General features: G+C 37.7%; 2 long non-coding RNA genes across 9 annotated transcripts in view; both read right to left on the bottom strand.

The window, feature by feature from the left end:
* The window catches only part of LOC140617213 (uncharacterized), a 34,866-nt gene extending 27,143 nt beyond the window's left edge, over positions 1-7,723 (bottom strand). For 2 of the 8 annotated variants that reach the window (XR_012017422.1, XR_012017424.1), the window contains exons 1-2: positions 7,205-7,716; positions 2,106-2,220 (exon numbers count right to left, since the gene is read on the bottom strand). This is a non-coding gene — a long non-coding RNA (uncharacterized lncRNA). Of the gene's footprint in view, positions 1-2,105; positions 2,221-2,316; positions 2,530-7,204 lie in introns of all 8 variants that reach the window. The other 6 variants (XR_012017428.1, XR_012017426.1, XR_012017421.1 and 3 more) reach the window with 6 other exon arrangements.
* A 4,680-nt stretch (positions 7,724-12,403) lies between these two features.
* LOC140617214 (uncharacterized) overlaps positions 12,404-17,679 on the bottom strand; it is a 57,320-nt gene continuing 52,044 nt past the window's right edge. Inside the window, exon 3 of the long non-coding RNA XR_012017431.1 lies at positions 12,404-12,824. This is a non-coding gene — a long non-coding RNA (uncharacterized lncRNA). The remainder of the gene's footprint in view (positions 12,825-17,679) is intronic.

The raw sequence follows: 17,679 nt of genomic DNA, 5'->3' as shown, positions 1-17,679 counted from the left end.
TTCTTTAGTTTGATAGAACAGAAAAGTATTATCTTTATCCAATTAACATCTACCTATTAAAATTATTTTCTTTTTAATTTTTAAATGGATAATACATGCATATGATGCAAAATTTTAAAATGGAACAAAAGACATCTACAGAACCAACCAATATAGCCAATTTCTTCTGAGATATTCAGTGCAGACACAAGCAATTATACAGGCTTACATTTTCACCTTGCATCCTTCCCTCCTTTTCTTCTTTCACTCTTTAATAATTGGTATGATCAGTCCTTCCTAATTCTTCTTTTTATTTTTCCCTAAGTGCTTTTTCCTGGCTCTTACTGCTGACTTGGTTTTATATCAGAACCTTAAAATCAACTTGTCCAGATTGAAAAAAAAATCCCACTAGTAATTTTGAGAGTGGAATGCACAATATTTATAAGTTCACTTTGAAAGAATTGACATCTTAAGATGATGAGTCTTTAAAACCAAAAAAAACATGATATTTTTGTTTAAGTTTTTTTTTAAAAAAGGATTTTATTTGTTTTTTATTTGGGGAGAGGGAATAGAGGGGAAGGGAATGAGAATCTCAAGGAGACTCAGTGCTGAGCGTGGAGCCCCAACATGGAACTTGACTCCCAGGGCTCATCCCATAACGGGGAGATCATGACCTGATCCAAAACCAAGAGTCAAATGCTCAACCGACTGAGCCACCCAGACAACCCTTGTTGTTTGTTTGTTTATTTATTTATTTATTTATTTAATTTATTTATTTATTTATTTATTTATTTATTTATTTATTTACTTTTAACCCTTGTTTTAGTCTTTTAAAAAATGACTGTTAAGTTTATCTTGAGGAATTTTTATCTTTTTATTAATTTTTTGGGTAATGATTCCTTCTATTATGTCTCCTGGTTACTGTTTGTATGTATGAAGACTATTGTTTTTCCATATTATGTTTCTTTATTGATTTTTTCATTGTTTGTAATAGTTGTTCAGCTGATTCTCTTGAATTCTCCAGCTAAGGAATCACTTACTTGCACATACTTTCAGAACAATATTAAATTATTGATGATGTTAAGTTGTATGGTTCGGTTAACTTATGTGCATAGTTTCTAACAAAGTCTCTCTTGGCAAACTGCTTAACTGAAAAGCAATATATGCTATTAAATATGAACACAGGGCAGCCCTGATGGCCCAGTGGTTTGGCGCCGCCTTCAGTCTGGGGTATGATCCTGGAGACCCGGGATCGAGTCCCACGTCAGGCTCTCTGCGTGGAGCTTGCTTCTCTCTCTGCCCGTGTCTCTGCTTCTCACCACCCCCCATGTCTGTCCTGAATAAATAAATAAAATCTTTAAAAAAAAAATATGAACACCAACAAAACAACCAAATCTACAGTCAACCACAAAAGCAAAACAAACAACCAGCTAACAAAAACTGTTCTCCTATGCAATCTTGTGAATCAGGCTTATCTCACTTTAGTGAAAACAAAACAACAAAATGAGATATTTTGATACAGAGGTTAAGATCTGTATCACTACCATGAATAGCCTATAATTTCAATTTTTTTGTGTTCCTTAAAACTCACTGTTCTCAGTTTATTAATCTTACATTAAACACATGTATCAATTTTGAAATGATAAAATATTCTAATAAAATATTAGTTTTATTGTCTGTTTTTTATGTTGTAGATCCACATAGAATTTAATTTGAAAACTGAATTTAGGGCAGCCTGGGTGGCTCAGCAGTTTAGTGCTGCCTTCAGCCCAGGGTGTGATCCTGAAGACCTGGGATCGAGTCCCATGTCAGGCTCCCTGCATGGAGCCTGCTTCTCCCTCTGCCTGTGTGTGTCTCTGCTTCTCTCTCTCTGTCTCTCATGAATAAATAAATAAAATCTTAAAAAAAAAAAAAAGAAAATTTAGTTAACAAGGAAAGTTGAAAACTCTGGATTTGGTTCTCTTGTCTCTCTCTTTGCTGGCATAGAGCTTGTCATTGTAGACCAAGAGTCAGTAGGTCAATGGCCCAATACAATAGTCCTTTTCTTTTATGCTGGAAATATCTGTAGAGAGGGAATCTTAGACTCTTATAAGTGAAATTCTTAACAATACTAATTGTTTGCTTACCTGCAATGTATGGATCGTTAAGATAAAGCAGGGTGGGAACCTGAGTTACCCAGGCATATCTTTCATCTGAATATGAAGGAAATGATTCATTGATACTCAACCCAAAAGACCTTGCCTGGAAAATAGTACAGTATTGCATAATCAAACATTTGAAAACAAAGTGTCCGAGAAAACAGTCTGGAAATCAATTCCCGTCATTTTCTCTTATTACCTTAACTATTGTTTGCTAGTGTCCATAGTAGTAACCACCTGTGCTTTGTTTTGCATTGTTTTCACAGTAGCCTCCTGAGGAGGTGAGGTGGGTCTCATCACTCTAATTTAACAAGTGAGGAGAGGGAGGCTGAGGCTCACAGAGGTTCAAGACTCATACAGGGTTGCGTAGGCAGAAAGTGGTAGAGCCAGGAATGACTAAATCTAGGTCGGCCTAGGAAGTGAGAGAGCATGGATTATATAACTTCATGTTTTAGAAACTCAGTTTTTTGATCTGTAGAATGAGCATAATAGTCATTTTGCGTGCTGTATTGCTAAAAATGCAATGAGATAATGTAGGTAAAACATCCAGGTCAGTGTTTAACATGTGCATGAAGCTTAGTACATATTTATTTCATTTACTTTTAGCTCTTTATTCTCATTGCCATGTTTATAATTCTATAGCTGTGGGCTTAATTAGTAAGTAAAAATTTCCACTACCTAATTCCTTATGTATAATAGTAAATTAGGGTATTGAATTCTCAATATATTTCCTGAGACTTAAAGCAAATTTCTTTGGGTATTTTAGTTTACTCACCCCTCCCCTCACTTTTGGGCTAAGGGCCAAGAGTATTTTGAAGGGATTAAAATGAACCTACAATTTATTGAATCTGACCATTTAATAGCGCTAGAGTGAAGTTATAATACATCTGCAAGGTGACATATCTAAAGAGGCAATATGCAGTGGGTGTAAGCAAAATCATAAAAATCCATTTATCTGCCAGCACATTTATGTAAGAGATTACACTACTGGTCAGGAATTTCCTGCTGTATGTCTTTTTCTTTTCTTTCTTTTCTTTTCTTTTTTTTTTTTTTTATGGAATTTTTCAATAGCTTGTAATGGGCTGTTGTGCTTCCTCTTCAGGCTTAGCTGTTATCAGTTCCACTCAGATATTCCTTCCTATTCAATTGGGAGGGCTTTGTGACACTTATGAATGAATGCACCTATTTTTTAAATGATTAGAATGTTGATTCATATCATAGGAGACTCATCATTTCTGTTCCCCCATACACAGGACTGTGGTAAGAATTTACTCTTCTCAAACATACTTTAATTATTTGAACCTCCAGGAAAAGGGTGCCATCAAATAAAAAATCACATGTGGATTTTATAAGAATTAACTTCCTCCTAAAATATGCAATACTAACAGTCGAGAAAATCTTCTAAGTAGGTGAGGAAACACACTTGAGTGTTTCTAATTACATGCATAATGCTAAGTGAAAAGAAGAGCATGTAGAAAGAATATTTCACAGGTAACAGAAAATCAAAGTTTAGGTCTGAACTCTGGGACCTACTGTGTGAGCATGGGCAAGACACATAGGACTCCTGAGTCTCATTTTTTTTTAACTGTAGAAATGGGCACTGTATCATGGCCCTTAATCTTATTTTATTTTAATAGGACAAATGAATCTCCCCAGAAAATCTTAGTTTACAAATGTGGCATAAAACTTTACTCATGCTGCCTTATTTCAATGTGGTTAGATATGCAAATGAAATAGTTGGCTATTGCAATATTCACATAAGGAATTAGTAAATTAAACTAATATAAAAAGTAAGAAGATTTAATATTTTCCAACTTTCAATGGAGAAATATGGTTTTATGTTTTGTTTCAAAAAACAATTAGATTCAGCAGTAGCTGGTTCAATAAATTAATTAGCCACCTTGGGATCCCTGGGTGGCGCAGCGGTTTGGCGCCTGCCTTTGGCCTAGGGCGCGATCCTGGAGACCCGGGATCGAATCCCACGTCAGGCTTCCGGTGCATGGAGCCTGCTTCTCCCTCTGCCTGTGTCTCTGCCTCTCTCTCTCTCACTGTGTGCCTATCATAAATAAAATAATAATAATAATAAAAAAAACTTAAAAAAAAATTAGCCACCTAAACATAAATCAGCTTCAATCTTCTTTTCTTTTTATCAATTTTATATGAAAAATCTGCCAGTAAAGAGAAAGGAACATAAGATTTTCTCAAAGTGACCTTTATAGCAGTTGCATATAATGGATGTGAATTGTATCATATCAGATGTTTTGATTCATCTAAATTAAAATTTCTGGTATATTATACGAACCTAAAGATTTTTTTTAAATATGGCTTTTTTTTTTTTTTTACTGTAAAAATAGTTTCCAGAAATTAAAGTGTGGGTAAATATAGGGACTATTGGAAAACTCCATTGTGCTAATGGATAAACGAAAGAAAAATGATCTAGAGATGCATACCGTGGGAAAGGAGATACAAAATTATCACTAGTGCAAGTGATGTGGTTATTTATTTGGTAAAGCCAGAAAATCCATCTTTATACTTTTGGAAACAAGTGATTTTAGTAAAAAGATAGGTTAAAAGTAAATGCACAAAATTCAGTAGCTTTCTTATCTACCCAAAATTACCAGTTAAAAATATAAGAGAAAAAAAAGAGTTCCATTTTCATTAGAACGTGAACTCCATGAGGGCAGACACCATCTTGCTCACTGCTGTCTCCCTAGCTCCAAAGCTGTGCCTGGTACATAGTAAACAATAATAAACATTTATTGAATAAATGAGTAAGTAGTAACAAAAAAACATCACAAAGAGGAGCTTCTGAGTGGTTCAGTCAGTTAATCTTCTGCCTTCAGCTCAGGTCATGATCTTGAGGTCCTGGACATTGGGCTCCCTGCTTAGGGAGTCTGCTTCTCTCTCTCCCTCCGCCTCACCCCTCCGCTTGTTCTCTCTCTCTCTCTCAAATAAATAGATAAAATCTTTTAAAAACAAAACAAAACAAAATCCCAAATGATTAGGAACCATTGTGATATGAAATACATAGGACCTTTATGAAGAAAATCACTCAAGTATACTGAGGGACGTAAAAGAAGACTAGGAAAAAAAGGAAAATAACTGGTTCATACTTGGAAGGATTCAATGCTATAAAGTTGTCAATTCTTTCAAAAACAATCTCTTTATTCAACAGTAATCTTATCAGAATTCCATGGATTTTTCTTTTTTAGTTGGTCAGATCAAGTCTATATTTCATGGAAAAATCATTTTGTAAAAAGAGCTGGTGAATTCTCAAAAAAAGGGTCGTGGTTATACATAGGATGCTCTTGTCTACCAGATATTCACTCATTCAACAACTATTTTTGAAGATCTACTCTGTGCTTGGCAGTGTTCTAGGCACTGAGGACGTGAAAGTGCATAAAACAGACCAAAATCCCTATTCTGGTGGAACTTAGTTTAGAAACGCAGACAACAAGTAAACTATGTAGGATGTCAGCTAGTGACATGTGTTAAGGAGAAGAATGAAGCAAAGAAGGGACTAGATAGAAGGAGGGTGTGGGGCAGGGTGGGGGTAGACGGAAGTTGTGGTTGTAAGTAGGGTGCTCAGGAAGACTCACAGAGAAGGTGGTATTTGAGTGAAGACTTGCAGGGGGTGAGTCATGAAGTTATCTGGGATATTAAAAGCTATGGTAATTTAAACAGTGTGGTCTTAGCTCCAAAAAGCCACGGAAGGATGGAAAAAATATTGAGTTCAGAGATTGCCCCAAATATAGATGGAGATTTAGCATATGATAAAGTGGCCCAAAAGATGGACTTTTTATAGATGGTGCTGGGACAACTTGCTATAGCCATTTGGGGAGAAAAAAGTATGGGATTGTACTTACAGAAATTACAAATGGATAAAAGATGTGTAATCTTAAAAAACACAGACACATTAAGCTGCTAGACAACGCTTAAAGTGAACCTTTTTACTTTTTAAAAAGATTTTATTTATTTATTCATTCATGAGAGACACAGAGAGAAAGAGAGGCAGAGACACAGGGAGAGGGAGAAGCAGGCTCCATACAGGGAGCACGACGTGGGACTCCATCCTGGGTCTCCAGAATCACACCCTGGGCTGAAGGCGGCGCTAACCGCTGACCTACCTGGGCTGCCCAAGTTGAACCTTTTTATACTCACACTCTGTGACTAGAGCAGGCTTGTGAGAGCGTGACAACAGGGCCGGAAAACGCAAATGAATGGCTCACAAATCTGACCATAAAAGTTTAATGTGGCGAAAACAAAACAAAATAAACAAAAATCAAAATTGCCACCACGAAAGTTAGATTTTTTTCAAAAACCAACACATATCGCAGAAACACTGTATTTCCTTATTTTTTCACCCTTTCCAAGGTTAGTGTATACATAATGTCTCTTTCCCTTTGCTCTTAAGAACTATTAAATTAATAGTGCATATTCTAATAAACTGCCTGCTAGAAACCAGAAATAAGGTATACAAAGAATTTTAGAAAACAAAGAAATTTCTCTTTCGTACTCCAATAGCAAAAGTAAAAAGAATATGAACACAATTCACAAAGAAAGAAATACAAATCGCAAACAAAAGTGAAAACATGTCTAATCTTCTGAGGAATCTAAAAAAGATAAGCCAGAGCAATACTGAGATGCACATTTCTACCAATTGGGTTGGTGAGGTCGAGGAGGACTAATTATGAGAGACAAGGAGGGTGGTACATTGTTCTCAAGTGCGAGTGCACATTTGTGTAGCCATTCACGAAAACTAAATATGTTCAAGCCTTTAAACATTTTTCAGATTATTTTCCAGATATAATTGGACAAATGATCAAAGAGGTATATATCTCAGATCAAAGAGGTTTATCTCAGCATTGCTTGCAATAGCAAAAAACTGGAAGTGATCTTGATGCTCATAAATAGGGGGAATGGCTAAGCTACAGGATCTATGTATGGACTGTAGAATACTATGCAGTTATTATTTATTTATACGAAAAGATGTCTGCAATAAATCGTTAATTAAAGAGCAGACTACAACAGTCATTTTGGAAGACAGTCTGGCAGTTTCTTACAAAGCCAAACAAACACAGTCTTACCATATGATCCAGTAGTCACAGTTCTTGGTATTTATGCAAAGGAGTTGAAAACTGATGTCCACACAAAAACCTGCACGTGGATATTTATAGCAGTGTTATTTATAATTGCCCAAAATTGTAAACAACCAATTCTTCAGTAGGTGGATAGATCAGTAAACTGTGTGGTATATCCAGACAATGAAATATTATTTAGTGATAAAAAGAAATGAGCTATCACATCAGGAAAGCACAGAAAAGACACTGAGGAACCATCAATGCCTGTTGCTAAGGGAGAGAAATTAGTCCGAAAGGCTACATGATGTGTAACATTCTAGAAGAAGCAAAACCATGGAGACCTTGAAAAGACCAGGAGTTGCTGGGGGCTGGGGGAAAGTGAAGGGAGGGATGAATAGGTGGGGCATAGGGGACTTTCAGGACAGGACAGCTATTCTGTGTGATAGTCTAATGCATTTGGTAAAACCCATAGAAAAGTGAATCCTAATGTAAACGTTGGATAATACTAATACTAATACTAATAATATTATTATTAAGTATTTGTTCATCGGTTGTAACAAATGACCCCACCGATGTAAGATGTTCATTATAGGGGGACTGGGTGGTGGAGGGTGAGGAATGAATATACATCAACTCTCTGTTCTTACTTTCTGTTCAATGTTTCTGTAAACCTGAAACTGCTCTAAGAAATGGTGTATTAGTTAAAAAAAAAAACCTTATAAAGGTTTTTATAAAGGTGTACAATTCTCTTTTGTAGTGTGTGTGTTTGCATGAGTGAGTGTGTATAGGGGGACCTGTGTAGAAATACTCAGGATGATTATGTCAAAATGTTCATAATATCATTTTCCAGTGTCAGGATTCTAAGTGATTTTTTCTTGTTTTTTCTTTTCTTTTCTTTTTTTTTTTTTTAAAAGATTTTTCATTCATTTATTCATCAGAGAGAGAGCGAGAGAGGCAGAGACATAGGCAGAGGGAGAAGCAGGCTCCATGCAGGGAGTCCGACGCGGGACTCGATCCAGGTCTCCAGGATCAGGCCCTGGGCTGAAGGCGGCGCTAAACCGTTAAGCTACCCTGGCTGCCCTGATTTTTGTTTTTTAATTGGTGTCTTTCTGCACTATCTAAATATTTTATGGTTATTTGGTAACCAGAAACAAAAAAAGTATTTTCGTTTAAAAAAAAATAAGACAAGAACAATTGAAGAGAACATGGGGCACCTGGTGGCTCAGTTGGTTAAGCATCTGACTTCAGCTCGGGTCATGATCTCAGGGTCTTGGAATGGAGCCCTGCATTAGGCTCAGGTCTGCTTGTCCTCTGCCCTTTCCCCACTCTCATGCTCTCTTTCTCTCTTAAATAAATAAATAAATAAATAAGCAAATAAAATCTTTAAAAAAAGAGAGCACCACCACCAACAGCAAAATGTAAACAAAACAATCTATGATCCTACCATCTAGAGATAACAACTTTAACATTTTGGTATCTGTCCTTTGAGGCTACTTATAACAGAGGCAGCTTTGGAATATATACAAACATTACCTATAATTTTGCAACACATTTATACTATAAATGTATATTATACATGTATATAAATATAAATGTATATAATATAAATGTATATTTATAGTTTTGTTCCCTTTGTTTTAAGCTTACTTTACTCCTGTTAACCTTTACCATGCTGTTAAAATTCTTTGAAAGCATCATTTAAAAAAATGTTGCAGGGTAATCTACCGTAGGAAATCCAATCACTTGCTGATTTTTTTTTCACATTAGAATGTTATAAACAACATTGCAGTGAACAATATTTTATGAAGAGTTGCTATTATGTCCTGATTATTTCAGAGCCAAGGATATTTCTAAGGTGATTCAAAGTCATCCCTTTAAATAAGTGGCAAACCAGTAACTAAGTCCTTAAAATGGGAAGGGATATTAAACTGTTTAATCCCATCCCTGTTTGCATGGAAACATTGCATTGAACCAGTTTATTTTTTATTTTTATGTTTTTAAAAAGATTTTATTTATTTATTCATGAGAGACACAGAGACACAGGCAGAGGGAGAAGCAGGCTCCATGCAGGGAGCCCGATGTGGAACTTGATCCCGGGTCTCCAGGATCAGGCTCTGGGCTGAAGGCAGCACTAAACCGCTGAGCCACCCAGGCTGCCCACATCAAACCAGTTTAGAGTCCAGTTTTCTTTCTAACCTTAAAATTTTCCAAATGTACATGATGCCTTTATGAAAAAATTCCTAAAATAGAAATCTGAATTTATAGAATTAGAAGTGGCTATTCAATTTATAAATATCAATGAATATCATTTAGTATCAATGAAGATACCAAATCAGAATGATTGCACTTAACTTTTGGGGGAAGGGCGAGAAGCTGGTGTGGAACTTAAGATCCTTTGGAAAATCTCATGAAACTATGGCTCCCACACTCAAAAAAATGTCCATGTGTGGGTACACCCATATATTTGCATACTTTGCTGGAGGTGTGATGGTCCATCTGTGAACCTCAGGTTACTGTAGCATTTGAACATGACCAGGACTTTGGTTCATTAAGGCATTTCAAACAAACAAACAAACAAACAAAAAAAGTCACTTTCTCTTTGTATAGTTTTATAAAATCTTTTCCTTTACAGGTTTCATTCAAGCACCCCAATCAACTGAAATAAATAAAACATGCTTTTTTGATGAAAGGTTTTTTAAAAATAGCTTTACTATTGAGTTTTTTTTTTTGGTTAAATATTATTTATGAAGAATGTTAAAAACAACTGGAAAGGAAAATGTCACAGAGAACAATTCCCCTGGGTGGGGCCTAGGAGATTCATTCTGTGCATAAGCCGCCTCTTATCAGAAAGTTACCAGTGACGCCATATCCTTTTCAGGAAACCAAGCAAGACTTTTTTTTTGACTTTGAATTCCTTACTGATATCAGAGCAGGCAACCCTGATGTATTCGTATATTTTTAGAGTACGTTAAGTCCTCTGTTACTAAAGGTGTTACCAAAGGAATCATTCTACGAAAACCAAGGGTGGAGGGTATTCCTTTCTAATGATATTTTATTGACCATTGTGGATTGGAGATTAACTGAGTCTATACCCAGAGATTTATTTGGAGGAAGTGATGAGGGGAATAGCGTATAAATGGGGTGGAGGGAAAGCAAGGAGTGTTTGGGAAGAAGGGCATTTGAGCCACTTGAGGGATGTGCCTGCTGCTCCTGAGTCTCCCTGTACTTCCTGGGCTCGGTGCTAAGTGTTCTATGCCTTCTCATTATTCTCCTTAACAAACCCAGGAGGTGGTAGATATTATTATCTTCTCTTAAAAAAATGAGGAAATGGACATGGATAAGTTTAAGTAAATGACCCAAGTTCTCACAGCAAATAAATAGCAGAGTCAGAATTTAAACTCAGGAATGTTTGGGCCCCAAGCTGACCTACATGCTTTACCATGATGCATACCTCCATCCCAAAGTAATGCTGATGTTATGTAATTTGTCCCAATTTGGTTTTTGGTTAACAGCCCAGAACTTCTGAAAACACATGGCACATACTCCAGTTTATTTATTTATTTAAAGGATTTCTGTCTTTCAGAGGTCAGGGAGAGGCAGAGGAAGAGGGAGAGAGAGTGTCAAGCAGAGTTGGCTCTGAGAGCAGAGAGTGGAGCCCAATGCCACCCTCGATCTCACGACCCTGAGATCACGACCTGAGCCAAAACCAAGAGTCTGAGGCTTAACTAAGATACCCAGACATTTATTTTTATTCAAAGGAGGAGGAAATGTTGTCACCAGGACGGCAACACGGGTCATTTCTGACTTCACTGTCCTTCACAAGAACAACTAACAATTAATTATTCAAGAACAAGACAGTACTAAGAGAATCATAGAACACAAGGATGAGGCTGAGGCACCCCCTATACCACAGACACTAAGATAGACTGCATTAGAAGGATGAGGGAAGTGGCTACGTGTTGACTGCATTTCTCAACAGAAACTTTTCAGGCCAGGATGATTATTCAAAATAACTGTCATCCAAGAATTCTATACCTGGAGAAGCTGTCCTTCAGAAACAAAGGAAGAATAAAGATTTTCCTGAACAAACAGAAGCTGAAGGAGTTCATCTTTATAACAGCATTTATCTATAGGAGCCAAGACATGGAAGCAACCTTCGTGTCCATTAATGGATAAATGGATAAAGAAGATAAGGTCTCTGTGTATAGTTACACACACACAGTGGCAATTCCTGGCAAGAAGCACAGGAGGCATGCTATGGCAGGATTGAATGGTTTCTTTTCTGCTGGAGAATAACATTTGACAAAATTGGGAATTTTAAGAAAATATTCGCCATGTCTGATAATCATTTATTAATCAAGTATTTTTTTTTTTGGTAGTAGATGCTGGAAATATAATGATGGACTAGTCAATGTTCCTGTTTTCAAAGAACCCAGAGATTAGAAAGAAAGAATATAAAAAAAAGTCAGTACAGGGTATCAAGGGCCATAATCACAGGGCCTTATGAATGCACCTGGGAAAGGCACCTGACTCTACTGAAGGGGTCACAGAGAAATTGTTCCAGGGGAGGGAACATCTATTCTGAGCATGACTGTCTATTCAATTTGTGGAGTCCAGTGCAAAACAAAAATGCAGATCACTTGTTCAAAAATATTAAGAATGGCAATACAGAGACAAGAGTACTAAATCAAGCATAGGCACTTCTAATTGAATTTCCTTTCATTTAGACTGCAACACCCACAATGAGAACATTCCAAACCATTGTTTAGCAAAATGAACCCAGTCTGGGTACTTATGCCATTTGTTTCTTTTGAAATGTCATTTTTACACAACTAACATCTGTGGTTCTAAGAGAATATATTTAAATCAGTTAGGGTTAGGGTGTGGCTGTAATTTTTGAAAGAACCATAGAGTATTAAAACAGGTGATGGTTGTTTATTATTTATGGCATTTCTCTCAGAAAGTTGCAGAGAACTTTCTGGGAACTCCAGGGAATATTTAAATACTTTTTTTTTCCAGTAGCCTGAACCTCTGAAAGAAATAATTTATGTAAATGATAAAAAGTGAGTGTTAGGGGTATTTGGGTGGCTTGGTTCGTTAAGCATCTGACTCGATTTCGGTTTAGGTCATGATCTCAGGGTGGTGGGATGGAGCCTTTCCTGAGGCTCCTCACTCAGCAAGGAGTCTGCTGGAGATTCTCTCTCTCCCATACCCCCTCCTCTCTAAAAATAAGTAAATAAATTGTAAGAAAAAGTGTCAGTATGTTTGTTGGGAATGAAAACAGAAACTTTACCTGTTGATTACCGAAAGCAGAGAACATGGAATCTATGGAATATTGTATTATTGTTGATTTTTTTTACTGCACCTTTTAATAATTTTACACATCTCTGTTGACAGCCATATAACTTACAGTGCTTCTGTGGGAGGAGTCTACCTCTGGGTCCCCTTGGTATCATGCTGGGCCATGTGATTTGTTTTGGCCAATAGAGTGAGAGGAAGCAATGTATGCCATGTCTGAGTGGAAGTTTCCGGCAAACACCAAGGGCCATTGCAGTTTGGCCTCTATTTTCTCTCCCCTGCCATGTCCAGTGTGTCTCCTAGAGAAGCTGCTCCTTCGGCTTTGATCCTGCATGAAAAAACAGGAGCAGAGCCATAGCCAACAAATGAAATGGGACTGAGAAATATATCTTCATTGTTGAAAAGCAACTGAGATTTGGGGGTTATTAATGACTATAATCTAGTGAAAACTTGCTAATTCACTATCTTATTTATTATAGGGCAACGATTCACAAACCCAAGTATTTGCCTGAAGGATGCTCAGTGATCCCAGTCCTCTAGAGAGTGACATTGCTCTCATAATGATGTAGGTTCTTCCAGAGACACATCCTCTGGGAATTCTTCGGATGGTAATCTGATCGGCTTCGAAATCAAGCTGAATCCTAGAGGTAGGAGCAGGGGCTGGTGTCTAACACCCTCTGTTTTCACTTCCCCACTGCTGCCTGCTGTCTACTTGACCTGGAACACATTGCTTGGCCTCAGTTCCCCGTCTGCAAACTTGGAATAGGACTGTCTACTTCATAAGGTTGTTAGGGCAGAGTCAGTTTATGCTAATTTCTTTCACATCAGTGCCTCTTTCCCATCAAGTTTTTCTCCCTTATTCAATTAGCTTTTTTCTTTTTTACTCTGCCTATCATTTTTCATATAAAAGAAATAAGACATTTAGGGATTAATGTTGAGCTTCTTTTTGTTCCTCTCCAAGTACCTATTCCTTTACCTCTCCCCGATGGCAAACAGTATCTCATATTTAGTACATAATTTATTTTGATATCTAGTTTATAGCGTTTATTACACATGTAATAAATTACATGTACAATGTACATGTATACGCAATACTTATTAGTATATGATACTATATATAACCTAGTATTTTACATGACTTATTGGTATACACGTATTATATTAGTGTACACTATATTGGATTCATGTGTGTGTGTATGTATGTACATATATACACACACACCTAAGATATGCATATAAACACAATCTTTACATAGACACACTTAGGATAAAAGAATTAGTAAAATATTACCTTTCCCTAAAAAAATAATGGCAGGGAAAAATAGTTTCTCCCTGTGAAGTTTTTAATTATTTTATGTAATTTGTCAGTTTTTTCTAATTGTCTCTGTAGGCCAGGCCCTGTAGTAGGAACTGGGGATGAGAACAGAAATGGACTTGTCCTCTTTGAGCTTACCTCCTGATAGAAAGAGGCAGAAAATAAACAATTGAGCAAATAAGGAAATGCAATGATGGGCCATGAAAAAATTAAGGGTCACTCTTTAATGACTGGAGAAGAATAATTAATTTATAGCTGTTTTGAGGGAGGGATGTAATATTTATTGAGCAACTAAGTTTCAGCTAGTTTATCTGTATGATTTAACTTAAATATTATAGTAATCCTGGGAGTAGGTCCCTTTTATGGATGAAAAAATTTGAAGTTCACATCCGTCAACTAACTTTCCTCAGATTACCCAGCTGGCAAATTGAAGAGTAGCCTTTTAATTCTTACTGCCTACTTCTTCCTCCTGCCTAACAATCTCTTTTCCAGTGGGAAAAGCATACATTTTTTCCTGTCTACCCTCGTCTCTATACCCTCCTCAGTTATGCTGTGTTCTAGGTGGTAAATTATTTTACCTTAAAAGAAAGTTAAATTTCATTTTTCCCTTCATGTTAAGGGCAGTACTTTCATAAACAGAGCAGGACTGGACTCAAATTCTAAACCTCTCAAACTGCAGTGCTACTAACTTGATAGCTGTGTGATTTCTGGCAAGTCACTTAGCCTCTCTGAGCCTCTGTGTCCTCAAGTGTCCCAGGAAAGAGTGCCAGGTTGAAGGTTTTGTGACCTCAAATTTTAAGTGAGCAGGGTCTGGGTTAGTGAATTTTATTATACGTTGCATAGTGATATTGCACACCGATATAGACTCTCTCTCTGGTGATGTGCACAAGGATTTGTATAACTTAGGTTACTTCCTTGGGGTGGTGCCTCAGAGGCCTTGGTGAACTAGAAACTTGAATCCTGGGTCTGTAGAAGAACATCCCTTACTTCTACATCTCACTCTCAATAATTTTTCAGGCCGGGGAAAAGTTTGCTTGTGGTGCCCTCTGCCCTTGTGGATAAAGGAGGCTCAGGATGACTTTGAAGACTCCTCAGTGAAGGTGGGAACACTGGAGAATTATCATTTTCTTTCTCTTCATTTGTCTGGGTAAGAGTAGCTGTAATAAAGTATAGTTCAGGAGGGCAAAAACCATTTTGGAGAAGCCTTGAAAGTGATTCAGTTTCAAGTCACAAGATCAATTATGCAAGGTTCTAGAACTACTGATACTATTACAGCAGATCCATGGCACAGGTTCAGAAGGTGATTCAGGATGTCTCTTTCCTTGGACATTAACGCTCATTACCTGAAAATTACTCAGCCTTGGCCCTTAGGGAAATCTTAAGTGCCCAGCCCAAATGGCATAATCCTATTTGAAATACCAAGATCTCACGATAATGAACAATGTAGAAAGAGAGAGGGCACTTGTCTGGGTTAGACCTCATCAATTTGATAATTTGCAACCAAGAGGACAATCATCTCTAGATCACTGTGCATCTGTCATATAAAGGATCTCTAGACTTTTAGCTGTGTGCTTAAATTATCTTGAGAAAATGAGGCAGAGGGAAGAAGGAGGGGAATAAATTCTCACTTTTTTTTAGGCTCCTGCCTTTTTGACGAAATGAACTTCGTTTGCTGACAATTTCTCTTCTTGCCTGCAAATTAGACTAATGAGTCCTACCTCACAGGGATGTGATGTGGGTAGCATGAGACTATGTAACTAAAGGCCTCATGTCATGTTGGGCCCAGAGCAGGTATGGAGTGGATGTCAGTTCTCCCCTCATATTTTGCTCATCACATACCTGACTGATGTCTGTTAGGTGCCAGGCTCCATGCCTTACACACCATCGGGGAGATGTGCAAATTTGTCCTCAACAAGCACATGGTCCAGGAAGGAAGATAAAGCTGTGTAAATGGACCACTTACTGGTGGGGTTTTTGAAGGAGCCCAAGAAATAGCACCCCTCTTCCTGGCTGAGTCAGGACCTTGGAGACTCTGAGAGGGACCCAGGAGTTGAGTGGATTCTGGACAAGATGGTGTGGATCTGTTTGCCCAGGAAACTTCCCAGGTTTTCAGACACTGCAAAGGCCCCGGGTGCAATCACTGGCAACCTAGAGAAGCCCAGGCCTCCTCTGGGTGAGAGGAATGTGCAGGAGCCAGGAGCTGATCCACAGAGGTGGGCGGACGGCCTGTGGGACTCAGACTGCCCACAAAGCTCCCCCAGCCACCCCACCCCCCACAGGCAGGAGACAGGGGAAAGGTAGAAGGAAAGAAAACCCTCATTAAGTTTGTTTTCAATTTAAATAGAAGGATGAAGAACAACTGACGTTAATACTAATACCTCATTACTGGTTGATTTATTTGGTCCCTATACCCTGGCTGTCAGAATCACCTGTGGAGATTTAAAAAGTTATAAATACCTGGTTCCACCCTGTGGGTATTCTAAATTAGAGGGTTTGGGATGGGGCCCAGACATCTGCATTTTAAAAACTCTCTACAGGTCATTCTGACAGGCATCCAGGCTTTTGACCCACAACATTGAGCAATGTTGGTGTGGTTAATCTTAAAAACAAAACAAAACAACCCCCCCACCCCCCCAGCCTTCTTTAGAAGAGGACCAATGAAGATTGCATTACACTTCTGTGTGAATAACTCCTTCAGATCTGTCTGCCAAAACAGATAAGCTTAAGAGAGTAGACAAATCAAAAGTAAGTCCTTCCTCTTTATATAGTTTTTTGTAGAAACAACCGCGCGGATACATTTTTCTCTTTGTTCCATACTTTGTATGCTCAAAGCCAGCATTTCAAAAGGCAGTTTTCCCTAGGAACGTGGATAGGATCATAAAAGATTCAGCTGCAGATTTACCCAACCTGTGGTGAATGCCTACTATGTGCTAGCAATTGGGCGAGGCAACCTCCTTATGTTTCCTCAGAGGAGAGAGTCAGGCTAAAAAGGTAGTGGGCTAACGAAGATGCTAGGAACTGGTGAGGTTTGGGGACCACGACTTAATGAAAGTTCACCTCCAAGCTGATGAAGACATGGTAATGCTGTGGCGTGAAAACCTCAGCAGAGGCACTGGAAATTGGTACAGCTTTGGTACATACATTTGGTTATATATTTTAAGGACTAGATCTATGCAAATGTTCTTACAATTTTACTCATTGATCCAATTTCTGAGAATTATATTAAGGAAATACTTTTTAAAAAGTAACGTGCTATAGGTAAGAAGAGAATACTTACCATATTTTAAATTTATAGCGACATCTAGAAATTGCAAAAATTTAATCATTAAGGACGTAAGTAAATTGTTGCATAGTGAATAAGGACTTAGTTAAATGTCACATCGACACTTAAAAGTGATCATTATGAAGTCTATGTAGTGATAGGTAATATGCTTATGACAAAATATCACATGAAAAAAATATGAGATGGATAGGGGTTTTGTGCATTGGAATAGTTGGATTCGGAGTGTTTTTTCCGTTGTGGAGTGGTAGATAAATATTGTTTGGGTTACCCTGTATTCCTTTCTACCCTATACGGACCCAAGAGGAAAAAGAAACTTTCCACTCTTGGCCAGTGAACTGGGATGATGTATGCTTGAAGTTTTGGTGACTTTGTCCTTTTTTTCTCTACCAAATGAAAAAAGCTTGCCTCAAAAAAAAAAAAAAAGAAAGAAAAAAGGTTGCCTCCAAGAAAAGTGTAAGCTAGAGAGATGGATCAGGAGTCAGAGAGATGGATGGATGGATGGATGGATGGATGTAGGGATAAAGGGGTAGATAGATAGATCGAAGGACCCACCTAATGACAGTTTGTAAGTCCCTGCAACAAACC

Source organism: Canis lupus, chromosome 25 (genome assembly GCF_048164855.1).
Source record: "Canis lupus baileyi chromosome 25, mCanLup2.hap1, whole genome shotgun sequence".
In the NCBI taxonomy this organism is placed as follows: domain Eukaryota; kingdom Metazoa; phylum Chordata; class Mammalia; order Carnivora; family Canidae; genus Canis; species Canis lupus.
This window is presented reverse-complemented; position numbering and strand designations above follow the sequence as displayed.